We start from the raw sequence: 12,460 nt of genomic DNA on the forward strand, positions 1-12,460 counted from the left end.
CCAAAGGCTGTTTAGCCCTCTTTCTTATAGTGGCCAACCAAATGCCTCTTCTGGAAAGCCCATCAGCAGGACTTGAGCGCCACAGTGCCTTCCCATCGCCATCCACTGGCAAATGACTCTGATCCTGGAGGTAGTATATAGCCATTATGATTAATACCATTGATAGGGATGGGGGAGAAATTCAATTTGTTTCATGTTCAAAGGCAAACCTACTAAATCCGCACTTTCTGAAACAGTATGTGAGCCAAAATACGGCCGTCTTTTGAAATGCACACTTCTCTGAATGTTGCAGTATAGTTCTCCGGCCAAGTAATGTGTAGACGAAGAATGCATACATTCGGATTAAAAGTGTGCATAAAATACATCTTAGTGAAATATTGTTTCCGTCTGGAGGCCCATGATGCAGCTGCTTTGCTGACAGAGGTTGGCACAGTTGGGCACTTGCTGGCGGGCCTGGAGCTCACAAGGGCCGATTGCCACCCCTGCACTGCTGCTGCCACTGCCACCACCACACTGAGGCCCTCTGCCTAGCGCTGAGACATGTTTCTGTCGCCACTGCCTCCTTGCAGAGGTGTCCCTGGTTGGCAGCAGCGATGCTTTGGAATGGTACACAAGCCAGCACTCCGCAACAGGGATGGAAGGATCTGTCAATTTCAGTCCTCTCAGTTTCTAATTTTTCTAATCTTAAATTTGGTTCTCCACATTTCTGCAGCAATTTGTGATTTTTTTTTTAAAAAATCCTCATGAAAATTCTTCAGCATTTTAATGCAAATTTCTCCTAATTTTTGTATGCAGTTTTTGTATGCAGTACAAGGTTTCTTTGCAAGCTATTTATCCTAATATAAAGCATTTTTGCATGCTATTTTCACTAATATGTTCATTTAGTGCACACTTCCCCCTAATATATGCATTTTTGTAAACATTGCTTGGTTGCAGAACTGCATCGCAAAATTTGGACAAGTGCACATTTCGAAGGGTGGCTGGGTTTCAGTCCTCATGTTTTTTCAGAAAGTGTGAATTTGATATATTCATCTTTAGATGTGAACGGAATCATATTCCCCCCCCATCCTACTCAGCAATGATCCCCAATGGCAAAAGCCACCATCTTAGAGTGCCCCAAAGGTACTGTGTGATGCTGACGTCGAGCATTGCATGTTGGCCATGTCAAATTGGCAGTGATAGCCATTGATTGGCTCCCATTCCAAAGTGCCACCACTGAGGAGACATGTCCGAGAGGAGGGGTGGTGGGTGACTGCAACAGATGCAACAGAGGTGTGGGGTGATGGTGCCAGTGGGCTGCCAGAAGCACTGCCAGGCAGGGGGCCAGGTTGCTACAGCCCAGTAGCCCATCTCAACCCCAAGCTCAAGTCTGGCACAATTCCTGCTTGCTGGAGCAAAGCAAGTCTTTATCCGGCCGGTCCTTGGATGGGAGACCGACTGAGAACCTGCCTTGAGTTCCATAGAAGAAAAGATATAAAAAATAGTCACAGGCAGCATAAACATATACATGTTTACTTAAAAGCCAGCCCCTCCTATGTTCATTGGGTCTTACTCCCAGGAAAGTGTGCACAGCACAGGACTGCAGTCTTAGTCCATTACGCCATTCATTTGTGCTATTCATTGATGAAAAGTTCACTTTCACCACAGGACAAGAGACTTACAACTCAGAAATATAAATAATAGCATGCTCCTACTTGGCATTTTGTTAACAAGTTTGAATGCATTTGAAGATTTATGGAGTGCCGTCAGTTTGACTAGCAAAAGAGTTTTGTTTTTATAAATAACTCTTGTCACAGGGTTAAAACCAACTTGAGGGTAATATTCTGACTATTGTATTAGCGTACAGAAAGGTGCCATTATTTATTTATTTATTTACTAAACAACATTTATAACCCACCTTACCTCCAAGGAGCTCAAAATGTACAAAGCCCATCCTTTCCCCCAAAGAATCCTGAGAAAAGTAGTCTGTCAAGGGTGCAAAGAATTGTTCGGAGATCCCTATTCCCCTCACAGGGCTACAATTTCCAGAGTTTCTTGGGAAGAGGGATTGGGAACCGTAGCTCTGTGAGAGGAGTAGGAGTCTCCTAACGACTCTCAGCACTCTTAACAAACTACAGTGTCCATGATTCTTTGGGGAGCCCAAAAGTTTAAACTGGTATGATCCTGCTTTGAATACATGGTGCAGACAGGGCCTGAATTTTCAAGTATAGCTGCATTTTCAGTTGCATGTTGATTTGGAAAGTGCAAACTAGGTAGGTTCATTAAAATGCCAAACGAGGAAATTTCTCCCTTGTCCTCACTGTGGCTTTGAATCCTGGCTTCCTTGTTAACAGAGTTGAAGTGAGTTTCTTTTTCACTGTTCCAGAGTGATTTGGAAAGGAGGAAGTTTGCAAGGGGGCTATTATCTACAGCTTTAAAAAACATGCCACATGAACAGACCCTTCAGTTTGGGCGGCCGATGGTCAGTCATCCATTTCTGTGATGTAAATACAGTGATAAGATAAGCTCCAAGGTAGAATGTGAAACAAAATCCCCCCCCAAACCACAGACCTGTAATAACCACTCCCCCACATTCCTTTTTCAAAAAAATTGGGTGAACCGAGGAACTAAAAGTTTGCTCTTCTCTGCTCTCCCACAAAAGAGACTTATTTATTTATTCGATTTCTTAGTCGCTCATCTGGCTGGCTACCCAGCCACTCTGAGCGACGTACAAAGCAAAAAACATATAAAACATCAAAAACACCAAACACTAAGCAAGAAAGCTAAACAATAACATAAAAACTAATTCAGTTACAATAAGGCTTCTCATCTGTATAGTCCAAAATGTGCGCCTTCCGATGGAAACTCGTGATGTGAGTCTTCCCACCCTTGCACAAAGACCGGTGTGGGTGATAGTCCATATGCAAGACTTAGGATTCCCTCAGCCATCAAATGCACTTTGATACATCAGGTGGTTTATTGAATGTTTGGCAGACAGCACTGTGAGGGCAATAAGGCAGGCTGGTCCACCCTCAGATTGGTTAGATTCCTGTTCACATTGCACCGTTGGAAGCAATGGCTAGCACTCCAAAATGGCCACCAAATGGAAGCCACTTGAAATGGAACTGGGCAATGGCCTGCTCCCTGGGGCGAGGCCTTGGTGTGCGGCAGACAGCGTTGTCTCCTGAACCTCAGATTCAGGTTCAGGTTCCATGCAAGGTGCTGGTAACAACAGGCTTATTGAACAAGATATGGTCTGAAGGCACATGGGACCACCACCTTGCTGAAGCTAAGCATGTCTGGGTGGGGTCAGTGCCTGGGTGGGAGACCACCTGGTAACCACATGTATGCCGCCTTGAGTTCCTTTATGAAAAAAAGGCGAAGTATACATGTAAGAAAAATAAATAAATAAATAAATATACAGCTTCCGAGCAGGGGTCTAAAAGACAGGCCTACAGCAAGTTGTCTCCCAGTGCTCCAATTACAGGGGGCCAGAGGGAAACCTGGCCCCCTGACCTTTTCAAGCAGTCCCTCAGCTACTGCAAACCTTATTATGATTATTTCAATGAGGTCTTAATATCTGATGATCTGCTGCTTGCTCTGGTCTCACATACTGTTCGGCTCCCTGTATTCTGCTGCGCCAGTCCCAATGGGCACCAGCCCCACCCCCTGGTTGCTGCCATGTACTTGGATAGTGTGGTGGTGAAGTCAGAGCTGTACAAGTGCAGTGGAAGAAGTGCCAGTTTGTCTCTGTCAGAGTGCCTGCACAGCCCCAACCTTGCTGCCAGCCTGTCTTGCCTCAGCACTCTCCAGGTACATGGCAGCGGTGTCAGTATCGCGAGGGTGGCTCTGCATCACTGCCCCCTTCACGCCGGCGGCAGAGCTTCGAAAAGTTACTTTTTTAAACTACAATTCCCATCAGTCCCAGCCAGCAGGGCCACTGGATTGGGCTGATGGGAGTTGTGGTTCAAAAAAGTAACTTGTCCAAGCTCTGCACCAAACACTCCTGGTCCCTTCTGCTGAATAAAGGTTATTTATCAATGAAATACCACCTTTGCTTTGCAGAAGGTTTTTAAAAGTTACAGTTACAATTACAAGCTGCTAAAGGTCTAAGGCAAGGGCTCCCAAAGTGTCTTCCACGGGCTTCATTCAGGTGGTCCACAAGAGAAATTTCATTGGGGGAAAAAATACTTTAGCATCTGGCGCAGTGCATTACAACTGCTGACAACAGGCAGAAAAATCATTAAGTGGCCCACTGAGATCCTCAGCAAATTTTATTTATTTATTAGATTTGTTAGTCGCCCATCTGGCTGGTTGTCCAGTCACTCTGAGCGATGTACAGAAAAAGCAAAACAGTAAAATCTCAACCAAGAATAATAGAAACTTAACCCTTTTTCAGGTGGTCTGGAGCACTGTTCTAAGAAAATCTTTGTATGAAGAGTGTGGGGTTTTTTTGGGATGCATGGGGAGGGATCTGAAGGCAGCTCTTTTTCTTCCACGCCATCTCTAACTGCTGGAATTCTACCTCCCTTATGCTTTGGAATGAAACAGCAAAAGTCAATTTGTAACTTTGCTAGAAATTCCATTTCTGGCCAGTCCCTCAGTAGGAGGAGAGGTGTGGACAGCTGAGAATTAATGTCTTCTGTTGCAATGGGATTTCTCCCCCCCCCCCTCTATCCTCCACGCTTCGCCCCTCCTGGGTGTGCTAGAAAAGTTGTTGAATTTATATTAAGAGACAAAATGGAGATGTCACTTATTGATAAGGGATGGAGGGGATTCAATTCAGTTCGCGTTTAAAGGTGAATCCACCTAATGTGCACTTTCTGAAACAACTTGAGAACTGAAACACAACTATCCTTTGAATTTCCCACTTCTGTGAATTTTACAATGCAGTTCTCCAACCAAACATTGTTTACAGAAATGTATATACTAGGGAAAAGTGTGTATAAAAATATAAATACATATGCATATAAATACATCAATTTTTTACATGGTAGCTTTAAAGAGAAATTAGCACTGACAAATTTTCATGAGGATTTAAAAACAAAATCACAAATTGAAGAAACGTGGAGTGCTCAACTTAAGATTGGAAAAATGAGCACTGGAGAAAACCCAAAATGACTTCTCTATCCATCCTTACATTACAGGATCAATCGGTTCATAAAAGAATGTGCAAAGCTCTGTGTTACACAGAACTCTTCATGGAGAAAGATGGAGAAGTTGAAAAGTAAAAGTTTGTTGCAAATGGAGAAATCAAGTTGCACAATCTAATGCAAGTGTTTACTCCAGAATCCGTGTGTCTAGGACTGCAGCCCTTGTCACACATGAAGAACAGTCAGGTATTCAAACATTCCAGGTGGTTGCCCATCATTCTCCACTCACTGTGACACCTTTGGAACCTCATTGTGTTATTACAAATTGCACCAAAAAGTAACAGCAAAGACCCTTGGTTAAGAGATGAGATTGTAAGCCATGTCTTTCTAAAAAGTGGGTTAATGCTATTGGCAGATGTCCATTTCCACAACAAACCATGTCTGAATGACCCTCCCAGTCAGTTAAGTATGGAAATGCAAAAAGGGGGCGGAAACTCTCTTTTTTTTGCTAACGATGCTCTGTGTACATTAATGGTGCTGTATAATTATAACAACAACAATAGCTGCAATATTTAGATGATTAAGGCTGCAATCCCATAACCAGCTACCTGGGAGCAAGTCCCATTGAACCAAGTGGAACTTACCTGTGAGTAGGGGTTCGCATTTGAAGGCAAACTTACCTAATTAACACTTTCTGAAACAATATGCAGACCAAAACGTAGCCATCCCTTGACATTTGCACTTATCTGAGTTTTGCAGTGAATTTCTCCAGCTGAGAAATGTGTACAAAAATGCATATACTGAAGTGTGCACATATAAATGCCTATATTATTAAAAAAATAGCATGCAAAAATGCATTTTATGAGGGAAAATTGCTTTGCAAGATTGTGTATATTTGGAGAAATCTGCGCTAAAATGCTGATGATTTTCACGAGGATTTCTTTTTTAAAAAAAAAATATCACAAACTGATGTGGAAATGTGTAGAACTGAACTTAAAATTGGAAGAAACTGAGAGAAACCAAAATGCATTTATCCATCCATCCCTACTTCTGAGTAGAGATGGATTGTGCTGTGATTGGTTAGATTACAGCCCAATCCTCTGCATATTTACTCCGATGAAAGCCCCTCTGCTGCCATTTTTGTGCATTATTCAAAGAGCCACAGCTCAGTGGCAAAGCACGTGCTTTTACATCCAGAAGGCCTCGGGTTTAATCCCCGCCAGTATCTTCAAGTAGGTCTGGGAAAGAACCCTGTTTCAAACCCTGGAGACCCACTGGCAGTTAGTATAAGACAGGTGTGGGCTGCTGGCTCCATGTCAGTGGGGCAGTGGAATCCGCTCTGGGTTTTAGGTGCTTCAGCACCTTGGACAGCTCCTTGAAAGTTCAGATTACAACCCGAAGCAGATTCCACTGCCCCCACTGACATGGAGTCACCAACTGCCACTTGGTGTGGGGAACTTTTGGCCCTGCAGATGTTTCTGAACTACAACTCCCATCAGCCCCAGAAAGCATGGCCAATGGCCAGGGATGGTGGGAGTTGTAATTTGGCAACAACTGGAAGGCCAAAGGCTCCCCACACTTGGTATATGACGATACCAAGCTAGATGGAGCTATGATCTGATTTGCTGCAAGGCACCTTCCTGTGTTCTTATTTTTCTTCTATATTTATATTCAGATTTATGTAGCTGTAATTAACTGATCATTTAATCGAGAATGCATAAGATTAATCAATTGAAGTTTATTTAACTGGATGGTGAGCCTTCTAACAGCAGCAGCAAACAAGTATCCCTTTCCCATCAAAAGTCTTTGCAAGTCTAAGAAATCTTGGTCCCTGCTGTGCTGCAAAACTACTGTTTTCTCATTACATCTCCAGGCTTCTGCTAGCAGAGAAAATCTTTTCTTTCTTTCTTTTTTCAATTTCCTAGGGTAATATACTTCCCTGTCCCCCTCCTGCCCCTGTTAATTGCTATAATGCCACATTGGGGATTTGCCAGCCTTAAGAGTTCAAGAACTGTTGCTTAGCAAAATGAAAGAAGTCAAAAGTTTTTTAGCCTCATTTCTTAGTTTGTTTCAAAACATGTGCTTCTTTTCAGCATGTTTCTACAGGAACAAGCATTTGCTTTGTTTCCGTGACATGGGCAATTTTTTCTATTTTTACAAAGAGAAATTGTTATCTGTGTCTCCTTTTTGGAAATAGATTGCCTTTAAATGCACAGTGGCAAATAGACAGAAGCAAGATGAATTACTGGAGGGCTTTCAGGAAGAAATGGAAAAGCACAGAGCATACGTGAGTCTACCCTGTACCCTCCGACATCTGAAAATCCAAACTCTTAACATCAACAGAAAAGCACCCTAGCACAATGTTCTACTAGGTCTAGGTAGCTTCCCATATTTCCTCCCTTGAATTAAAACCAGAGGCTCAGTTACATCCTTAAGGCACTTCCAGGCTGTCGGTATTTTTTTTTGTGTGGGAATTAATCACATGCCAATAAAGTCAGGTTGTGTCATTAAAAGCTGATTGGGCCCTCTTGCGCAACAAGCTTGCTCTCTCTCCCTCCCCAAATTGGACTTCAGAGGCATTCAAGAGGCAGCTGGAGAGCCAACTGTCAGGTATGCCTTCCGTTGGATTCCTGCATCGAGCAGTGGGTTGGATGGTCTTACAGGCCCCTTCCAACTTTACTATCCTATGATCCTCTGAAAGCAGAGGAGTCCCTCCAGAGTTCATTTGTCATGACACACACCAAGGGGTCCCTTGTGGCCAAACTAGTGTGACCATCAAGGCCAACCCCCTGCTTGCTGCAGGAATCCAATGGAAAGCATACCTGACAGGTGGCTTTCCAGCTGCCTCTTGAATGCCTCCAAAGTCCAATTTGGGGAGGAGGGAGGGAGAGCAAGTTTGTCACGCAAAAGGGCCCAATCATCTTTTAATGGCACAACCTGAATTTATCAGTATGTGATTAATTCCTACAAGGAATGAGAATTCAGGTTTGATTAAAGAATTCATCAGCATTTTAGTGTGATCTTTCTCCTGATGTGCATATCTTTGTATGCAGTATGGACTAAAATACACATTTTTGCAAGCAATTTCTCCTACTTTACTGCATCTGTATATGTTCCCCCTCATATATGCATTTTTATACACTCTGGTTGGTTGGAGAACTGCATCGGAAAATTCAGTGAAGTGTAAATTTTGAAGGATAATGGTATTTCAGTTTGTATATTGGTTTTGAAAAAGTGCAAATTAGGTAGTTTCTCATAAAAATGCAAACAAAATCAATTTTCTCCCCTATCGCTAGTGTATATGTGTGTGTGTTTGTGTGTGATGGGAACCTCCTGAAAGAGGCGGGCCTACATGGTCCTGCCTGAGGACCCCTGGAAACCTGGAGTTGACATGGAGATGTTGTTGTGTCAGCTCTACACTGCGTCAGCAGTGCCGGTGGGGGGGGCTAGAAATTCCTGGGTGGTTGGCAGGGAAGCAAAGTCCTTAGCCGGCAGTCTGGTCATAAATCTGCCAGGTCTAGGAGGAGGGGAGCTGATAAGGGCCAGGCTTGTCCAAAGCGTACTTGCCGAGTCAGGAGTCCAGAAGTGAGGTCAGTAGAGGTCCGGGATCAAATGCCAAGGGGTCAGTCCGAAAGAGGGTGCCAGGAAACTAGGAACACACAAGCCACGCCTGACATTGCAGTCAGCAACAAGCTGCAGCCAAGGTGTGCCTTATAAAGAGCAGGATGGACAGCAGGTGTGAGCCCTCAGCATTTGGGCCTTAAGGAGACAGGCCTGCCTCTCTTCTGCCTGACCTTCTGCTGTCTACGTTCTGCAGGTGAGGGGGGAGTATCCTGTTCACTGTCTGTGTCTGGCTGCAGGGACTCTGCTGTCCCTGGGGTGCTCTGCAGCTGAGGGGCAGAAGGAGCTGGATTCTCAGGAGGCTCCTCCGTGTCTCCTGCTGCTCCTGGGTCTGCTGCTGTTACTCCCGAGTTGTCCTCATCTGAGGAGTCCTCTGACGGGGCCATGACATGTTGCTACCATTGTTGTTGTTTCAAAGAAAATTATATTTTCAGGCTAGTGGCAGCTGGTTGCTCCATGTCAGTGGGGCAGTAGAAACCGCTCTGGGGTTTAGTTGTAACTTTCAAGGAGCTGTCCAAGGTTCTGAATGTTTGGACTAAAACCTGCAGTGGATTTCACTGCCCTGTTGATATGGAGCTAGGGATGTGGATTGCTGCCTAGTTCCAATCCGCTTGTACTCTGATAGCCTGCTGTTCCATCCCGATCAGCCTTTGTTTTGTTCCCCCTTGCTTTGGTGCTTGCCAATTCGATCTGTTGTTGTTGTTGTTTTGGTTGTCGAAAAAGTTCATAATTTTTGACGTAAATGCCTATGTAAATGATCATGGTGTTCCACATGGTTTATTTTTTCCTATTTATCACACCTACATTCTGTTACAAATGTATCAACTTAGATGAAATTACAAAGATGACTACATAACATCCAGAAAAAACCTGGGGTGGGTGGGAATCCGTGCCAATTACAGCTACGGCCCACTGCAAGGAATCAGTGCTGGACTGATAGTGGACTGTTGAGTTCAGCTGGAATCCGGTACTAAGTGCGATATAGCGGATATTCTCCCCCCTCTCTATATGGAGCCACCAGCCGCCAGTGCTTTAGACCAAAAATGCATGAGCTCCTACTAGGAGGAAGGGCAGGGTAGAAATCTAATAAATAAATAAATAATAAATAAAAACTTTTTACAGTGGCAAGCAATACAAAAGCACAGAAGCACCCATTAAGAATGTAAAGCAGCAACCACAGAATCTCTCCCAATACAAACAAATAACACTCCAGTTCTCAACAATTGACACTAAAAGTCCCAGGCAAAAATAAAAGTCTCCACCTCATGCCAAAAAGGCTTGAGGAAAGACCCGGCAAGCTTCCCCCAAGAAAGCAAAGAAGGCCCCTTTCCTGGTTGCCGCTCCCTTTTCAGAAGGTGGGTGCCGTGGCCCTGAGTCTAGCAGTGGTCTGGACATAGAGTCGGAGGCTGCAGAGGTACCAGATGGAGAGCCGGGTCAGGCTCAGAGTTGACTGCTGAAGACCAGGGCACCTGAGGCTGTTGGGCAGGAGGAACCTGCCAGACCACCAGGGCGAGGACAATAAGACCTCTCCATTCCATGTCCCAGACAGGGAGCTGAACATGATGCCAACAGTAGCAATTGGACAGCATCCTCTGCTATACCTGAGAGCAGCAGGCTAGGTGGCACATACAGCTCTGGTTTCCAACCCCTTGCCATTACTCCAGCATGTGCTGCCCGGGGTGGCTGCCTCACTCTGCCTAATGGTAGGGCCGGCCTCTTGCTGTATTTTGTACCACCTGAAGTTTCTCGGAAGTCTTCCTGGTGTACGTATGCCCTCCCCACAACTTTTTTTATTGCACATTCATGACAATGTGTGCTCTTGCTGCTACTGAGGCATTCATACACGACAATACATACAGTATTGTTTGTGCCTGCAAATGTTGTGGGGCAGCCACTCTCTTTCATTTCCAGGATTCTTTGGGGGATGCCAAGACTTTTCAAAGTGGTACGATACTGCTTTAAATATATAATACAGATGGAACCTGTCTTAAGGATGTGCTGCAAGATACACCTGAAATAAAACAGTCAGGAGAGTACCTATGTCTAAAAACTATTGCTAGACATATTTTACACATATATTATTTTCCTTCACCTGGCCAACGTACCTGGCTCCCATACAACTCAACTCCTATCCTCTCCCCAGAAGGTGATGGATGATTCACCTTTTAAATGGAGGAAGCAGGGAAGAATTCGTTGCGTGAGAAACTTTGCATAATGCTTTGGCATCGTTGGCAAGAGGAAGCAGCATCCAGCACTCATTCACAGATGACAATAGAAATTAATAATCATGCTGTTTTGGGGTTGCTGTTTTTTTAAAATGGAGCAAACCCATTGTGAGGGTTGGAAGCCCAAGGTGTTCCCAGAGGGAGAATAAATTGTGGAGCTTTTGATTATTTGTTCTGTCTAAATTGCAGTAGATCTGCATGCCTGTATTGCTAGGGATGGGCAAGTCTGCCCATTTTGGTTTCTCCCAATTTCTCATTTTTTCCATTCCAAAGTTCAGTTCTCCGCATTTCCATTTCTGTTTGCGATTTTAAAAAAAGATGTCCTCATGAAAATTAATCAGCATTTTACCATCAATACCTCCCAAGGCACCTATGCTTGTATGCAATTTCCTCTAATATAAAGATTTTTGCAAAGCAATTTCCTCTAAAATAACGAATTTTTAAACATCATTTTCTCGAATACATGCATTTCTATGGTCACTTTATCCCAGTATATGCATTTTAGTACCTGTTACTTGGCTGGAGAACTGCACTGAAAAATTCAGAGAAGTGAAAATTTCAAAGGAAGGTTGCATTTCGGTTCTTGTGCTGTTTTGGAAAATGTGAAATAGGTAAGTTCACCTTTCTGTATGAACTGAATTTCTCCCTCATTTGTGCCCATTACAGTTTATAAAATTCTCAGCAGTTTCAGAAGTGAAGTTTCAGGTGGCCTTGGTTGGAAGCATTCATTCAAAAAACAAAAGTCCTGTTCCTCTTGGGCACACTGTTCTTTGGATCCTGGCCCTGAAGTTGACTTACTATATGCTTAAACAGCTTTGTGTTTTTTGGGAAGGGGTAGAATTCTTACCATCCTTGTTTCTACCGTATGTATTTAATGATTTTCCTTGTGTTACAAACCTGTATCTACATCACTGAGGGCCACAATCCTTCTGGTGGCCTGATTCCAATGACCTCATGATCAGATTGGGCCTCCCCTCTTAGCCTATGCCATCCACTCCAACACAGTTTTAAAATACTGAACTATTTGGTGATATACAAATGAAGGTTGGATGCCATGCCATTTCTTGGAGTAAATCTGCCATCTGCTGGCTGCCTCCTTCTCCCTTGAATTCATGTTCAGGAATTTGAGGCTGGCTGGCCGGCCTGACATTATGAGAGCATGTTTCTGTCAAGCAGCACAGTGGCAAATTCAGAGGTGCAGGGTCCCTTCAGGATAGTTTCAGCCACACACACCCTTTTTTGCTGCTGGGTTGAGAATGAGATCCTTGGCAATACCTTCTCCCACAACAACAGATGCCCCTAGGAGCCAATTATCATGAAAGGGGAGAACGTTAGCTCTTAAAAAGAGTCTTCTCAGTGGCTCACTCCCCTCCTCTCACTCTGATTGGCTTCAATCCTCAGGAAAGCATGAGAAAGCATGTTAGAAGACTCTTCTTAGTAGCTAACAGACTCCCCTTTCATGCTGATTGCCTCACAGGATGCTGGAGACATAGGGACCCTGCTGGGACCTGCTCCCAAAAAGGTAAGGGTCTAAGACCCCCC

Source organism: Rhineura floridana, chromosome 12 (genome assembly GCF_030035675.1).
Source record: "Rhineura floridana isolate rRhiFlo1 chromosome 12, rRhiFlo1.hap2, whole genome shotgun sequence".
Lineage (NCBI taxonomy): Eukaryota > Metazoa > Chordata > Lepidosauria > Squamata > Rhineuridae > Rhineura > Rhineura floridana.